The sequence below is a fragment of the Moschus berezovskii genome, chromosome 15 (genome assembly GCF_049115385.1).
Source record: "Moschus berezovskii isolate FMDL1 chromosome 15, NW_MosBer_1.0, whole genome shotgun sequence".
Taxonomy (NCBI): domain Eukaryota; kingdom Metazoa; phylum Chordata; class Mammalia; order Artiodactyla; family Moschidae; genus Moschus; species Moschus berezovskii.
The window spans coordinates 31,481,155-31,498,364 of record NC_142474.1 but is presented as its reverse complement, the minus strand read 5'-3'; the positions used below and the strand labels follow the sequence as shown (position 1 = coordinate 31,498,364).

Genomic DNA, 17,210 nt, shown 5'->3' with positions numbered 1-17,210 from the left:
GTAGTCATGTATGGATGTGAGAGTTGGAATCCAAAGAAATCTGAGCACCTAAGAACTGATGCTTTTGAACTGTGATGTTGGAGAAGACTCTTGAGAGTCCCTTGGACTGCAAGGATATCAAACCAGTCAATCTTAAAGGAAATCAACCCTGAATATTCATTGGAAGGATTGATGCTAAAGTTGAAACTCCAGTACTTTGGCCACCTAACGCAAAGAACAGACTCACTGGAAAAGACCCTGATGCTGGGAAAGATTGAAGGCAGGAGGAGAAGGGGATGACAGAGGTTGAAATAGTTGGATGGCGTCACTGACTCAATGGACATGAGTTTGAGTGAACTCCGGGAGTTGGAGATGAACAGGGAAGCCTGGCGTGCTGCAGTCCATGGGGTTGCCAAGAGTCGGACATGACTGAGCGACTGAACTGAACATCCTTCCTCAGAGAGAACACTGAGGCCATGACACCCAGAACTAGAATGCATGCTTCCCATGCTTCCCAGCTTACCACACTCTTTCTGCTGCCAACTTTCAGTTAAGAAATCCATCTTAGAAAGGCCTCTGGGTTGAGTTTGCAAGATTAGGGAAATATTTTTCAATCTTATCAATAGCAGCAAATATTAACATTGTTAAGAAGTAAAGTGAAGTGAAAGTCACTCAGTAGTGTCCAACTCTTTGGGATCCCATGGATTATACAGTCCATGGAAATCTCCAGGCCAGAATACTGGAGTGGGTAGCCTTTCCCTTCTCCAGGGGATCTTCCCAACCCATGGATCAAACCCAGGTCTCCCAAATTGGAGGCAGATTCTTTACCAGGTGAGCCACAAGGGAAGCCCAAAAACACTGGAGTGATTAGCCGATCCCTTCTCTTGCAGATCTTCCCAACCCAGGAATCAAACTGGGGTCTCCTGCCTTGCAGGCAAATTCTTTACCAACTGAGCTATCAGGAAAGCCTTAACATTGTTAAATACTGTAAAATTATCACAACATTTGCTTTTATATTCACCATCTCCCTGAGACTTCCCTGGTTCCTAGGAAGCAGATTTTAATACAATTGCCATGTTACAGGGAGAGAATGGAGGCCAGACTCAAACTTAGAATTCTGGACTCCAAATTTTGTCCTCCTTTTTCTGCACTTCAGTTCAGTTCAGTTCAGTCACTCAGTCGTGTCTGACTCTCCGTGACCCCATGAATCACAGCATGCCAGGCCTCCCTGTCCATCACCAACTCCCGGAGTTCACTCAAACTCATGTCCATCGAGTCGGTGATGCCATCCAGCCATCTCATTCTCGGTCGTCCTCTTCTCCTCCCGCCCCCAACCTTTCCCAGCATCAGAGTCTTTTCCAGTGAGTCAACTTGTTGCATGAGGTGGCCAAAGTATTGCAGTTTCAGCTTTAGCATCAGTCCTTCCAATGAACACCCAGGATTGATCTCCTTTCGAATGGACTGGTTGGATCTCCTTGCAGTCCAAGGGACTCTCAAGAGTCTTTTCCAGCAGCACAGTTCAAAAGCATCAATTCTTCGGCGATCAGCTTTATTCACAGTCCAACTCTCACATCCATACATGACTACGGGAAAAACCATAACCTTGACTAGACGGACCTTTGTTGACAAAGTAATGTCTCTGCTTTTTAATATACTATCAAAGTTGGTCATAACTTTCCTTCCGAGGAGTAAGCGTCTTTTAATTTCCTGGCTGCAATCAGCATCTGCAGTGATTTTGGAGCCCAGAAAAATAAAGTCTGACACTGTTTCCACTGTTTTTCCATCTATTCCCATGGAGTGATGGGACCAGATGCCATGATCTTTGTTTTCTGAATGTTGAGCTTCAAGCCAACCTTTTCACTCTCCTCTTTCACTTTCATCAAGAGGCCTTTGAGTTCCTCTTCACTTTCTGCCATAAGGGTGGTGTCATCTGCATATCTGAGGTTATTGATATTTCTCCCAGCAATCTTGATTCCAGCTTGTGCTTCTTCCAGCCCAGCGTTCCTCATGATGTACTCTGAATATACGTTAAATAAGCAAGGTGACAATATACAGCCTTGATGTACTCCTTTTCCTATTTGGAACCAGTCTGTTGTTCCATGTCCAGTTCTAACTGTTGCTTCCTGACCTGCATACAGGTTTCTCAAGAGGCAGGTCAGGTGGTCTGGTATTCCCATCTCTTTCAGAATTTTCCACAGTTTATTGTGGTCCACACAGTCAAAGGCTTTGGCATAGTCAATGAAGCAGAAATAGATGTTTTTCTGGAACTCTCTTGCTTTCTCCATGATCCAGCGGATGTTGGCAATTTGATCTCTGGTGCCTCTGCCTTTTCTAAAACCTGCTTGAACATCTGGGAGTTCACGGTTCACATATTGCTGAAGCCTGGCTTAATAATAAATGGGAAAAAGATGTTCAGGGTCACTCATGTGCTGGATGATTTATAGTGAGTAACTTGTATGTACAGTGTTTCACTTTATTTTTGCCACCTGACATAAGTTACTTGATATAAATATGATTTATGAAGAATCTGCAGGTTTGGGAAGAGGTAAAGGGCTGTCCAGGGGAGTATGAAGGGGGAAGGAGGGCTGAGCTAGGAGTCGATAGCCTCAGGGCCCTCTCTGACACTTGCTCTGCTGCTCGGCCACAGGCTGGCTCAGAACCAGATGCTCACTCTCAGGACCCATTTCCCCAGCCTCCAAAGTGCTAAGAGAATTGAGGCAGTTACTTTGCACAGGTCCTGCCTCTAACCTGGGCCCTTCCCATGGTGCCCAAAGAATCAACAGATCTTCCACTGAGATCTCAAAAGAGAAGAAAGATTAGAGAGGGAGGCAAAGATTTTTCTATATTCCATGCATTTATCCATCCCAATTTATTATGTCCACCATGTGCAAGGCTCTCTTTAGACACTTCGGAAAATTCAAAGATGAACACATCTCATGGGGGGCAATTTGTACCAAAGCATTTAAAAGTACACATATATAAATGTATTTAACACAATGATCCATAAAATTTGTTAATAAAAGGAAATATTTTGGGGAAAAAAGTCAGTGTTAAATAATAGGAAGTATATTATATTGTGGCAGATCCACACATTATGACGATGTGGGACTTCCCTGGTGGTACAGTGGTTGGGAGTCTGTGTGCCAGAGCAGGGGATGCAGCTTCCATCCCTGGTCCAGGAAGATTCCACATGCCAAGGGCCAGCTAAGACCATTCACCACGACTATTGAGCCTGTGCTCTAGGGCCCATGAGCCACAACGACTGAGCTTGAGGGCCACAACTACTGAAGTTCCCTTGCTCCAGAGCCTGTGTTCCGAAACAAGAGAAGCCACTACAATGAGAAGCCCGTGCATTACTTGAGAGTAGATCTTGCTCGCTGCAACCAGAGAAAGCCCCAAGTGCAGCAAGGAAGACCCAGCGCAGCCAAAATTAAATTAATTCATTAGTTTTAAAAAAAAAGGGATGATGTAGATACATAAGAATTTGACACTGAAAGATGTTCATATCAAGTTAAAACACTTACATGAATGAATATATTTAAATAAGTATACATGAGTGTGATACATATACATACACTTGCTCTCAGAAGAAAATCTAGTATTCTAGCATATGGAGGGCTATATACGAGAATGTTAATAGTGGTCTATCTGTGTGGTGTGATTGAAAGATAATCTTGACACTGTATACAATTTCCTATTCTCTCAATTTTTATAAACCATATCACATTTTTATAATCAGAAAAATAACATATTTCCATTAATTAAAAATTACCGTATTATCACTGATGTTACTGATATACAATAACATGAAAGAAAATTTTAAAACTTTATGTATAGAAGGATCCAATTTTGATACACCTATAAAAGTAGAAATTTTAAATGTAGGAATTTTTAAAAATTGAAATATAGGCAATGTATAATATTATATTATAGAAGTTATAGGTATACAATACAGTGATATAGCAATAAAGTAACTCACAATTTTTACAGGTTGTACTCCATTTATACTTATAAAATGTTGGCTGTATCCCCTGTGTTGTACAATATACTCTTGTAGGTGATTTCATACCTAATAATTTGTATCTCTTAATCTCCTATCTCCATATTGCCCCCCTTTTCCCTCTCCCCAATGGTATCTACTAGTTTATTCTCTACATCTGTGAGTCTGCTTCTTTTTTGTTATTAAATATAGGAATTTTAAAAGCCTCGAATGTGGTACAACAAAATGCAAATGATTTGCATTCCCTGATTTTGCTTTGCTGTATTGTCTACTATCTAGAATGAACGTGCATAAATTATTAACAGGCAAGTAAAATTATGTAACAAGAAGGTTTTTATTTTTCTAAAAAATAGTATTAATAAAATAGAAGAAATGTGGAAGTGTTTGTCTCTCAGTCGTGTCTGACTCTTTGCGACCCCATGGACTGTAACCTGCCAGGCTCCTCTGTCCATGGAATTCTCCAGGCAAGAATACTGGAGTAAGTAGCCATTTCCTTCTCCAGGGGATCTTCCCGACCCAGGGATTGAATCCAGGTCTCCCACAATGCAGGTAGATTCTTTAGAGCCCCTGCCTCTAAAGTGTTGATGGTCTAACAGAGGAGATGAGAAGAGAAATGGGATGACACCATACAGCAGCGTTCTGCAGGCTCATCTGCTGCGAGATGGGAACAATTACAGCGGAAAGGGGCTCAAGGAAAGATTTGTGGAAAAGACACATTTGAGCCACACCTTAAAAGGTAGGCATGAACAAACAAAAATTGGAGGAAAGGGCATTCTCAGCTGGGAAAAGGCCTGGAATAGGCTTGATCACACATGACCAGCTCTCAGTCTTTCTTTCCCACCCAACCACCATGCTTAGTCATCAAGCTCATCCACACCTCTTCAAACAAGGAAGTTCTGAATGAGTGCAAAGGGTGTACTTTCCATTCTGGTTTGATCTTGGTGTATACCGGATGAGGGAAATAAACATGGATTTGACACTATGAGATTTATGAGTGAATTATTTTAGTTTGAATTATTGGTTCTTGGCAAACAGGTTTAATTGGCAATTTTCATCTTCACCAATTGCATCTGATACTAAAGATTCTTTAATTCTCATGGACAAGTGGGGATTTCCTAATGCATCAGATTCAGATCTCAGTTTCATGGATCTATAAAGAGAGCTATAAATTATGGAGGGCTCAGGCTTGTCCTGGCATCCCTCTGGCATAAAACTTTTCCTAGGCACTACCTGCTTCCATCAGGCCCCAAACACTTGGCCTCTCTTCAGCTTTGCTCCCAGCAAAGCAGCTGGGAGCACTTCCTCTGGCTCACAGTCTCTGTTCTTAATGATTACATTTAGGTGACATTTGAGCAATAAATTGACTGGAGACTTGGGTGCTAATCCTGGTTCCGTCACTAACTCAGTTGGAGACCTTAGAAATGAGGGGCTTGGTGTCAATCAGTAGGCCAAAGCTTCTCTTCAGCCCCCACACCATAACATGTTCTACATACTCTCATCCAAATGCTTATTTGGACACAGTGATTGTCAACGAGTGTGGTCCTTTCTCTGAGTTCCCCTGAGAATCTCAAGAATGATCTTCATATGTTTCACACCTGTAAATCTTAAGGTTTAGGATTCTAGATTTAAATGATCATCAAAAGAGCACTGACTAAAAAAAACAGACACACATAGTGATGCCTGCACATGCTTGTATGTGCTTAAACAATAACTGAAAAGTTTAAGTAACAGTGACTTTCCTCTAGGAAAGAGACAGAGAGTCTGGTGGTTAAAGAAACAAAGACACTGACTTTTCACTGCCTACTCATTGAATTTGTTTCCTGAATACATATTAAGTTAGGAACGTCAATTGGTTGCATGTAAAAGAGACCTGAGAAATGATGACTTAAGCAAACATCTTTTTATTCTGGGTCAGGCTGTTCAGAGTTGATACTGAGGACCAAGGATCCTCCCAGCTCTCTGTTCCCCTTCCTGAGGTTCTGGCCTGCATCAGGCCTCAAGCTCATAGCTGCTTCAAGTATGACCCCTGTGTTTCTGGCAGGAAGGTGAAAGGGCAAAGAGTATTGCCTGCTGACTGTGATCCCTTAAAAAAGCTTTACCGGAAACCCTCCTCAGCTTACTTCTGCTTACATCTCATTGCTCAGAAACTGTGTGGCTCTGTCATTTTGGACTGAAGGGAGGCTGGGACACATTGCCACATCACGCAATATTGGGATTCTGTTAGTTAAGAATGGATATGAGCTTTGTGATTATCAGTGTATGTGCTGTCTTTTTTGAAATTAAGACTATCTTTCACAGCAGTTTTGAGTTCACAGCCAAATTTAAGGAGAGGTGCAGAGACTTCCCATACACCTCTGCCCTAACACATGTTTAGCCTCCCCCACTATTAACATCCCCCACCAAAGGGTACATTTGCTACAACTGATGAACCTACATTGGCATATCATAGTTACTGAAAGTCCATAGTTTACACGAGGGTTAACTCTTAGAGTTATATATTCTGTGGATTTGGATAAATGAATAATGACGTGTACCCATCATTATAGTATCACACAAAACAGCTTCACTGCCTAAATTCCTCTGTGCTCTGCCTATTCTTCCTTCCCTTCCTCAATGCCTGCAACCACTGACCTTTTTATTGTTTCCATAGCTTTCTCCTTTCCAGAGTACCATATAGCTGGAATCATAGAGTGCTTAGCATTTTCAGATTGTGTTAGTAATTAGGTTATATTAGTAATATGCATTTAAATCTCCTCCATGTCTTTTCATGACTCAATAGCTCATTTCTTTTTAGTGCTGAATGACATCTCATTTTCCTCACATAAAACAGTTTATTTATCCATGTACCCACAGAAGGACATTTTGGTTGATTCCAAGATGAAATTATGAAGAGAGCTGCTAGAAACTTCTGTGTGCAGGTTTTCACGTGGACATAAATTTTCAGTTCCTTACAGTAAGAGTATGTTTAGTTTTGTAAGAAACTGCAAAACTGTCTTCCAAATTGGCTGTGGCATCTTGCATTCCTATCAGCAATAAATAAGAGTCTCCGTTGCTTCACAGCCTCTCCAGCATTTGGTGCTGGCAGTGTCCTAGATTTGGGTCATTCTGATATATATGTAGTGGTCATGTATTGTCTTCAAATATATACATTTAAATATATATTTATTACATATTTTATACAATGTCTGGGAGTTGTTCCACATGTGGATGTAGTTTTGGTATCTTTGTGCAGAGAAAATGAGCCCCACGTCTTACTCTTCTGCCTTCTTGTTCTTGTCATCTGAGGTTATTCTTAAGAGCTGCTTTGGTTTTCCTAGGACTGGAAAGCCCAGGTACCCCAGTATGACAGAATGCAAGAAATAGGACCAAGAAATGAGATATGCAGGTTTAAGTTCCTGTTTTCTTGAGCAAATGGCTTCCTTTATCTGAATTTCCACTTCCTCAAGAGAGAAAACATACAAAAACCCAAAACAATAAGGAAACAGGAAGACAGCTCAGGCCAGTCCCAAAGACTCAAGAGCCGTGATCTGAGTCTGAAGCCCCACAGTCTCCCCCTCCTGAATTCTGCTTCCTCTCCTCCCATAAGTAACACATGCTCTCTCTGTCTCTCTGTCACATCCATTAAAATGTTTAGCTCCCTCTCTTTGTGCCTAGCACAGCCTCAGGGTCCCAAGGAGCACCTGAATTGCACAGCAGCTCCAAAGCATTGGATGTTGAATAAATTGACTGGTGTGTTTGCCCCTCATCCATCTACCAGTCCCCACAAGCTAAGGGAATGTCTCCCTCTAATTATTTTCCTAAGGAACAGACTTAAGTTCTAAGGAACAGACGTAAGAAAATGAAGTAAAGAAGATTTGCATGCAACATTTCATTAAGATAGATGGCAAAGTCCGCACTGATATAATCTACACTGTTGGTTTTATGGATGTCATCAGCATTACTAAAACTTGAGAGAATTTTTGTTTGATCTATGACACCAAGGGTCACTTTGTTGTTCATTGAATTATATTTGGGAAGGCCAAGTACAAGTTATGCAAAGTGAGAAAGATCTTTGAGGACAAAAGGAATCCTTCATCTGGTGACCCATGATGCTCGCACATCTGCTACCCTGATCCCTTCATCAAGGTGCATTGACATCTTGTAAATTAGCTTGGAGACTGGCGAGATTACTGATTTCACCAAATTTGACACTGGTAACCTGCACATGGTGACTGGAAGAGCTAACCTGGGAAGAATTGGTGTGATCATCAACCTGGAGAGACATCCAGTTTCTTTTGATGTAGTTCATGTGAAAGATACCAATGGCAACAGCTTTGCCACTTGGCTCTCGAACATTTTCATTATTGGCAAAGGCAATAAACCATGGATCTCTCTTCCCTGTGGGAAGGGTATTAACCTTACCATTGCTGAGGAGAGAGACAAGAGACTGGCAGCCAAACAGAGCAGTGGATAAAATGATCGCTATGTGACGTGATTGGAAAAGTCTTTGTACTTAAGTATGATAGTACATAAAAAAAAAAAAAACCTGTTTATCTCCTGCAAAGCTCTGAAGGAGTGTTGAACGGTGCTGCATATGAGGATTTAGTATCAGTTCAGTTCGGTTCAGTCACTCAGTCGTGTCCGACTCTTTGCGACCCCATGAATCACAGCATGCCAGGCCTCCCAGTCCATCACCAACTCCCGGAGTTCACCCAAACTCATTTCCATCGAGTCAGTGATGCCATCCAGCCATCTCATTCTCTGTCGTCCCCTTCTCCTCCCGCCCCCAATCTTTCCCAACATCAGTCTTTTCCAGTGAGTCAACTCTTCGCATGAGGTGGCCAAAGTACTGGAGTTTCAGCTATAGCATCAGTCCTTCCAATGAACACCCAGGATTGATCTCCTTTCGAATGGACTGGTTGGATCTCCTTGCAGTCCAAGGGACTCTCAAGAGTCTTCTCCAGCACCACAGTTCAAAAGCATCAATTCTTCAGTGCTCAGCTTTCTTCACAATCCAACTCTCACATCCATACATGACCACGGGAAAAACCATAGCCTTGACTAGACGGACCTTGGTTGGCAAAGTAATGTCTCTGCTTGTTAATATGCTGTCTAGTTTGGTCATAACTTTCCTTCCAAGGAGTAAGCGTCTTTTAATTTCCTGGCTGCAATCAGCATCTGCAGTGATTTTGGAGCCCAAAAAAATAAAGTCTGACACTGTTTCCACTGTTTCCCCATCTATTTCCCATGAAGTGATGAGACCAGATGCCATGATCTTTGTTTTCTGAATGTTGAGCTTCAAGTCAACTTTTTCACTCTCCTCTTTCACTTTCATCAAGAGGCTTTTGAGTCCCTCTTCACTTTCTGCCATAAGGGTGGTGTCATCTGCATATCTGAGGTTATTGATATTTCTCCCGGCAATCTTGATTCCAGCTTGTGCTTCTTCCAGCCCAGCGTTCCTCATTATACAGGTATTGTTAGAATTTCCAATACCTGATTACATCAGAAGACTTAGGCAAGAATCATTTTCTAGTAGGAAAGCTAAGAGATGCACCTGAGAGGAAACAGAGGTAAGCAGGCAATTCCTACATAAAGGGAAACTATGGGACAACAAGGGTAGGCTAAAGTAGACTTACAAATCAAGTAGGTACATAAGTAAGGAGGTTTGCTTCCTCCCTCTTTCCTCCCTTCCTTGATCTTCTTCATTTCTTGGGATTAGAAGAGAAAGAAGGAGAAAAGCCCTTCAAGCCTGCCATGTGCCAGCCACTGTGTTGGGTTCTGGACAGTTTCCCACCCTTGGTCACTCACATACAATATTCACGAGTTTTGCCATATCTACACACCAGCTATGCCATCATTCAGTTAGTATTTTTCTTTGAATCAGCTCTCTTTTTTTTTTTTCCTTTAACTTGTATAGCTACTTTAGCCTTCTACCAATCAGTGTCATCTATAGAAGGGCTTGGTAGGTTAGTTATTTTTCTAGTGTATATTTAAATCAACATATAGCTACTAGAATTAAAAAACATTTGTCCCCATGTCATAGTTACTCATGCCATACTTCAGGATACATCTAGATTAGCTTGTTCAGTCTTGGCTACCACTCTCTGATGTAGGGATGATGGTCCTCCTCCTACACATGAGGAAGCCAAGGTTCAGAGGGGTTGTAACTTGCTCAAGGTCACGAAACTAGCAGAGGCAGAGTGGGAATTGAAGCCAATTACATTTCTAAGGCCCGCGCTCTTTCTCCTAACACTGCCCTACAGTGAGAAGGAAGGAAGAAAGGAGATATACAAAAATGAGATCTTTTTGCAGAGTTCAACGCATTAATCCACCCAGCTTGCTCAGCTCCTATGAAGAGCCAAGCCCCACAACCCATTCTTGCCTCCCTGGAGAACTGGTTCCCTTCATCATGATCAAGCCCTGCACCTGGCACAGAACTGGTGCTTGATTTGTCCATCAAGTGGTGGCTCTGCTCCAAGGGCAGATCCTGAAACAGGTGTCCTGGTGCCAAGGCTCCTAGAAGCCATCTTGAACCCTGCCCTTTTTAGATGCCATCACTCAGACCACTGCTTTTGTTTCAGCTTCTTGTCTGGGCAAACAGGCCAAGGCTTCGCCCTCAAGCTGGGACTTGAGCAGGGTTTGGTATTTTAGGTAGTGGATTTATGACAGTAGGCATTTCTTCTGGAACAGTTTGGCAGCATTCTTCATCTTTTCTTTCTCCCAGCAGCATCTGGTTGCCTATTACAGAGTGAACACACTTGCTTGGCAAAGAAGGGCAGGATCTTCTGCCGCCTCTCCCTTGGCCCCTTCACCTTGGTCCTACAGAGGTGTGGTCCTTCCAGGAAACTGAGAGAACACAGTCAGGATCATGTGCAGACTTAGACTCAGTGTACCTCCTGCTACATTCTCTGCCCTGCCAATGGCTGGCTCTAGGTTTGGGGGATGTGGGGGTGACAGATGAGAGAAGAGGGTCAGGAGTAATGGGGCAAAGGAACTGATATTTATTATGGGCCTCCTATGTGTCACGCACTGTACTAGGTGTTCCATACCTGTTATTTCATTGAATTCTCTCAACAACCTACGACCTTAACAAGTAGGTGTTACCATACTCATCTTACAGATGAGGACATCCAAGTCTAGAAAGTTAAGTCACTTGTTTAAGGCCACACAGCTACCATAAAGCAGGGCTAGGATTCAAACCCAGCTCTGTCTGCCTCCGAAGTTCCTGCTCTTTCCCCTACATCAGGCTACCGCGTCTCTGGGTAGAGTATATATTACAAGAGGACTTGGAAATCATCTAGTTTGGGATCCCCCAGGCTGTGTGTATCAAAACACTAGTTCTTCAGGGAGGAGGAGAAGGCCAGGAGATTTTGGAGAAAGTTGGTTTAAATAAAATTAAACTGACATCTTTTCTCTGGGACTTCTCAGAGCCTTTAATATCCTACTGTGTATATGAGTCTCTAAGAGGGAGCTGTAGTATTCCACATCATCTAAATTGTGTGTTTATTTTTGCTGAAAAATACGAAGAAACCCATGTTTTAGAGCATTTTGGAAGCTGAAAAATATAAAGAGACCTGTGTTCTTAGACCTTTTTGGAAAATATTCGTCTAATCAGACTCCTTTAAGTATTAAACAGGAGGCAGGAGACTTGCCCAAGTAATACAACAAGCAGAAGCAGGGTAATTCCAAGCACCCCCACAACCTCACTCCTGTCCTGACTTTCTGTCTCCGTGGAGAGGCTCTGCACATTTCATTAGTTGTTAGGAAAAGGTAAATACCCAGCATATGCCAGGTGCTGGGGTTAACATGGCACCGTGGAGAGGCAGCCACATGGCAGTGCAGTGATGGTACTGGCGATGCTGTGGCAGCATGTGGACCTCCCTTGAACCTGGCTCAAAGGCCTGGAGAAGGCTTCCTGGGAGACTGAACAGATTAAGGGACTGGCTCCTGTGAGGTGCCAGCTCAGCCCATGGGAAGCTGGAGCCTCTGCCCCTGGCCCACACAACAGGAACAGCAGAGCTGCCTTAGGACCTCCAGTTGCATCCACAAAGCCCTTTCTTCTCTTGTGACAGTGAAAGAAGTAATTGGCAGAGGCAGAGATTCCTTAGGAACTCACTGACAGTGGTTGAAATCCCTCTGCAATGTAAGTAAACATTCCTGGCCTGACCACAGAATGATCATGGAAAGTCTGAGCTGGAAAAGAGAGCTGAGTGACTAATCTGGGCCAGGCTACATGGGGGCATGAGGCCTGGAGGCTGAGGTCTCCTGTCACTGGGATCCAGTGCGGGCGCCGCCCACAGTTCATGTGCAGTGTGAGACTTAGGCTATCATCGTGGAAAATCAAAATGCTGTGGTTATGAGGCTGCCTTCCACCTGTTGGGATTGGGTGAAGAAAGGAGGAACTGTATCAAGTGCCTCCCGCCATGGAGCCTTCCCAATTCAGTTCAGTCACTCAGCCTTGTCCAGCTCTTTGCAACTCTATGGACTGCAGCACGCCAGGCCTCCCTGTCCATCACCAACTACCAGAATTTGCTCAAACTCATATCCATTGAGTCAGTGATGCCATCCAACCACCTCAACCTCTATCGTCCCCTTCTCTTCCTGCCTTCAATCTCTCCCAGCATCAGGGTCTTTTTCAACAAGTTGGCTCTTCGCATCAGGTGGCCAAAGTACTGGAGTTTCAGCTTCAGCTTCAGTCCTTCCAGTGAATCTTCAGGGTTGATTTCCTTTAGGATTGACTGGTTTGATCTCCTTGCAGTCCAAGAGACTCTCAAGAGTCTTTTCTAACACCACAGTTCAAAGGCATAAATTCTTCGGCACTCAGCTTTCATTATGGTCCAACTCTCACATCCATACATGACTACTGGAAAAACCATAGCTTTGACTAGATAGACCTTTGTTGGCAATGTCTCTGCTTTTTAATATACTGTCTAGATTGGTGATAGCTTTTCTTCCAAGGAGTAACCGTCTTTTAATTTCATGGCTGCAGTCACCATCTGCAGTGATTTTGGAGCCCAGGAAAATAAATTCTGTCACTGTTTGCATTGTTTCCCCATCTATTTGCCATGAAGTGATGGGACCGGATGCCATGATCATCATTCTGTGAATGTTGACTTTTAAACCAGCTTTTCACTCTCCTCTTTTACTTTCATCACGAGGCTCTTTAGTTCCTCTTCACTTTCTGACATAGGGGTGGTGTAATCTGCATATCTGAGGTGATTGATATTTCTCCCGGCAATCTTGATTCCAGCTTGTGTTTCAACCAGCCCGGTATTTCACATGACGTATTCTGCACATAAGTTAAATAAGCAGAGTGACAATATACAGCCTTGTTGTACTCTTTTCCCAATTTTGAACCAATCTGTTGTTCCTTGCCTGGTTCTAACCTTTGCTTCTTGACCTGCATACAGGTTTCTCGGGAGGCAGGTAAGGTGGGTCTGGTATTCCCATCTCTTTAAGTATTTTCCACAGTTTGTTGTGATCCACACAGTCAAAGGCTGTAGCATAGTCAATGAAGCAGAAATAGATGCTTTTCTGGAATTCTCTAGCTTTTTCTATGACCCAACAGATGTTTGTAATTTGATCTCTGATTCTTCTGTCTTTTCTAAATCCAGTTTGAACATCTGGAAGTTCTCAGTTCAACTACGGCTGAAGCCTAGCTTGGAGAATTTTGAGCATTACTTTGCCAGCATGCGAAATGAATCCAATTGCGTGGTAGTTTGAACATTCTTTGGCATTGCCTTTCTGTGGGATTGGAATGAAAACTGACCTTTTCCAGTCCTGTGGCCACTGCTGGATTTTCCAAATTTGCTGGAATATTAAGTGCAGCACTTTAATGCATTATCTTTTAGGATTTGAAATAGCTCAGCTGAATTCCATCACCTCCACTAGCTTTGTTCATAGTGATGCTTCCTAAGGCCCATTTGACTTCACATTCCAGGATGTCTGGCTCTAGGTGAGTGATCACACCATAGTGGTTATCTGGGTCATTAAGATCTTTTATTGTATAGTTCTGTGTATTCTTGCCAGCTTTTCTTAATATCGTCTGCTATCTTCTGCATATTTTTCTTAATATGCTTCTGTTAGGTCCATAGCATTTCTGTCCTTTATTGTGCCCATCTTTGTATGAAATGTTCCCTTAGAATCTCTAATTTTCTTGAAAAGATCTCTAGATTAGAACCTCCATCCATAGTTCCTCAGGTACTCTGTCTATCAGATCTAATCCCTTGAATCTATTTGTCATTTCCACTATATGATCGTAAGGGATTTGATTTAGGCCTTACCTGAATGGTCTAGTGGTTTTCCCTACTTCCTTCAATTTAAGTATGAATTTGGCAATAAGGAGTTCATGATCTAAGCCACAGTCAGCTCCCAGTCTTGTTTTTGCTGACTGTATAGAGCTTCTCCATCTTCAGCTGCAAAGAATGTAATCAATCTGGTTTTGGTATTGGCCATCTGGTGATGTCCATGTGTAGAGATGTGTCTTGTGTTGTTTCAGGAGGGTGTTTGCTATGATCAGTGCATTCTCTTGGCAAAACTATTAGCCTGTACCCTGCTTCATTTTGTACTCCAAGGCCAAACTAACCTATTACTCCATGTATCACTTGACTTCCTAATTTTACATTCCAGTCCCCTATGATGAAAAGGACACCTTTTTTTTTTTTTTTGGTGTTAGTTCTAGAAGGTCTTATAGGTCGTCACAGAACTGTTTAATTTCAGCTTCTTTGGTATTAGTGGTTGGGGCATAGACTTGTATTACTGTGATATTGAATGGTTTGCCTTGGAAACAGAGATCATCCTGTCATTTTTGAGACTGCACCCAAATACTGTATTTTGGACCCTTTTGTTGACTATAAGGGCTATTCCCATTTCTTCTTAAGGGATTCTTGCCCACAGTAGTAGATATAATGGTCATCTGAATTAAACTCATCCGTTCCGGTCCATTTTAGTTCACTGATTCATAAAGTGTCGATGTTCACTCTTGGCATCTCCTGTTTGACTACTTTCAATTTATCTTGATTCATGGACATAACTTTCGAGGTTCCTATGCAACATTGTTCTTTATAGCATTAGACTTTGCTTCCACCACCAGTCACATCCACAACTGGGTGCTGTTTTTGCTTTGGCTCAGTCTCTTCATTCTTTCTGGAACTATTTCTCTGCTCTTCTCCAGTAGCATATTGGGTACCTACCAACCTGGGGAGTTCATCTTTTAATGTCATATATTTTTGCCTTTTCGTACTTTCATGGGGTTCTCAAGGCAGGAATACTGAAATGGTTTGCCATTCCCTTCTCCAGTGGGCCACTTTTTGTCAGAACTCCCCACCATTACCCATCCATTTTGGGTGGCCCTTTGCAGTAGGTCCTAGGAAAACAAGACTAACTGCCCTGGACTCCAGGGGTAGGTACTGAGCCCTTCTCAGCCTCTGCCTGCACAGCACTGTGTGCCCTTGTAGGAGTACGGGGATCACTTCTCCTCTCTCTGGGCCTGTTTCCTCATATCTAAGAAGGAAGAGGTTGGGTTTGTCATGTTAATTGGTGAATGATCCATGGAAAGGAGTTTCATATCAAAGACAAAGCATAGCTGATGCCCTTCTACCTTTCACTGCCCTGTTCTACAGCCTTATCCATTTAATCCCTGGCCATTTACTGGGCATGTTTTCTGTCTTGAGATTATAGAACCTGTGTTCAGGAGACTCAAGGCCCAGTCTGGACAGGTCATACTGTTGGCAGAGAATAAATTAAATTTCAACTAATCTACTGGAGTGAGACTAGGCCTGATGGGACCGCTGCCCTAGCTGCAGGAAGGAGAGCCAGCCTGCCCTGAGGGACCCTCTGGAGAACACGGCCCCTCACCTTCTGTTGGGCCCACAGCCACAGGCAGGGTCCAGCACCAGACGCTGATGGCTAGAGCACTGAGGCATTGGCACAGTGCTGCCTGTTGCCGTGACAACCCAGAACAGTCCCAGGTCATGGACCCTGCCATTTCTAAAGCTCTAAAATTCCCTGAGCTGAGCCCATCCTTCCATCCTGCACTCCCTCCCCTCTCAGTGGGCATTTTTCTGAGGTTGGAGGTAGGTGACGAGGAACCAATCTAGAGAAAGTGCCCCCTGCAGTTCAGACTATCTTTGGAGCCCAGCTTCAGTTCTGAAATTTGGACACGAGGACAGCCATGATGACAATGGGTCTGGAAACCCAATTCTTCTTGGATTGTTTTCAGGGAGTCCCCTCTGACTGAGACACTTGTGTAGAGCTGTGTGGCTGCATGAGACAGAGTATCACAATTAAGGTCTTCAGCAGCTGACAGGCTGTCACATTGAAGAGGGATTGTCTTTGTTTGGAATGAGCTCCAACGTAGAAGTATCAGGGTGGCAGGTTGGGCTCAACATAAGGGCAAACACTTTCCAGAACTCAGATCAAGAGAAACAACACTTCAAAGGATGGTGGCTTTGTCCACCGCTGTGGAACAAGTGGAGGCTTGGGGACCATGACAGAAAAGTTTTGGAAACAGTTGGCAGACAAACCCGGGTCAAACAGGTTACCCTATATGGTCAACTTCAGGAAGGGCCTTTTCAGTTTGGAGACTTGATTTCTAGAAAATCCCTAATAGAAGATGCTTGCCCTTTTGGGTGCCCAGTAGTGCCTGAAATCTTCCTGAAAGAAATCACTATCCAAACATCTCTGGATTTATAAAAAAAATTACATCTTTTCTCTCATCATTGGCCATCATTCCTCCTTTGAGGCCTCCTTATAAACACTGGGAGTTCTTTTAACATTTCTCGCTTCACTCTTGAAATTCCTGGAGAATAAATAAGCAGCATCTTCCTTGTTAAGGTATCTGTCCTATAAACCAGGATTTCAGTACAGGTGCTGCTGGGGGATTTCACGTGTGTGTGTGTGTGTGTGTGTTTGTGTGTGTGTACTTCCCCCACTTTCTTTGCCGAGTTGGCTTTATTTTACACCTGTGATTGATGGCTCTTGGATTAATTCCTCTGCTCTGGATTCTTGATGAGATGATTAGAAATTTGGCTACTGTTCACTGCCATCTTCACTCTGCCTTGGGCTATTTAGGAAGCAGAATGCCAATTTGATCTTTTTACTGCTCTTCCAGAGAGAGTGAATAATGATTTAATTTATAGAAATGATCAGGAATGACACGAGAGACCCGAGATAACCCCAGATCCTCATATCATGGAAAATCTGACTGTTTCCCCCAGTGATATTCCATGGTGGAAGTTCAGAAACCATATCT

General features: G+C 43.1%; 1 pseudogene; it reads left to right on the top strand.

Annotated features, from left to right (window-relative positions):
• Positions 1-3,079: 3,079 nt before the first annotated feature.
• LOC129554799 (small ribosomal subunit protein eS4-like) lies at positions 3,080-8,432 on the top strand (annotated as a pseudogene).
• The last annotated feature ends 8,778 nt before the right edge of the window (positions 8,433-17,210 follow it).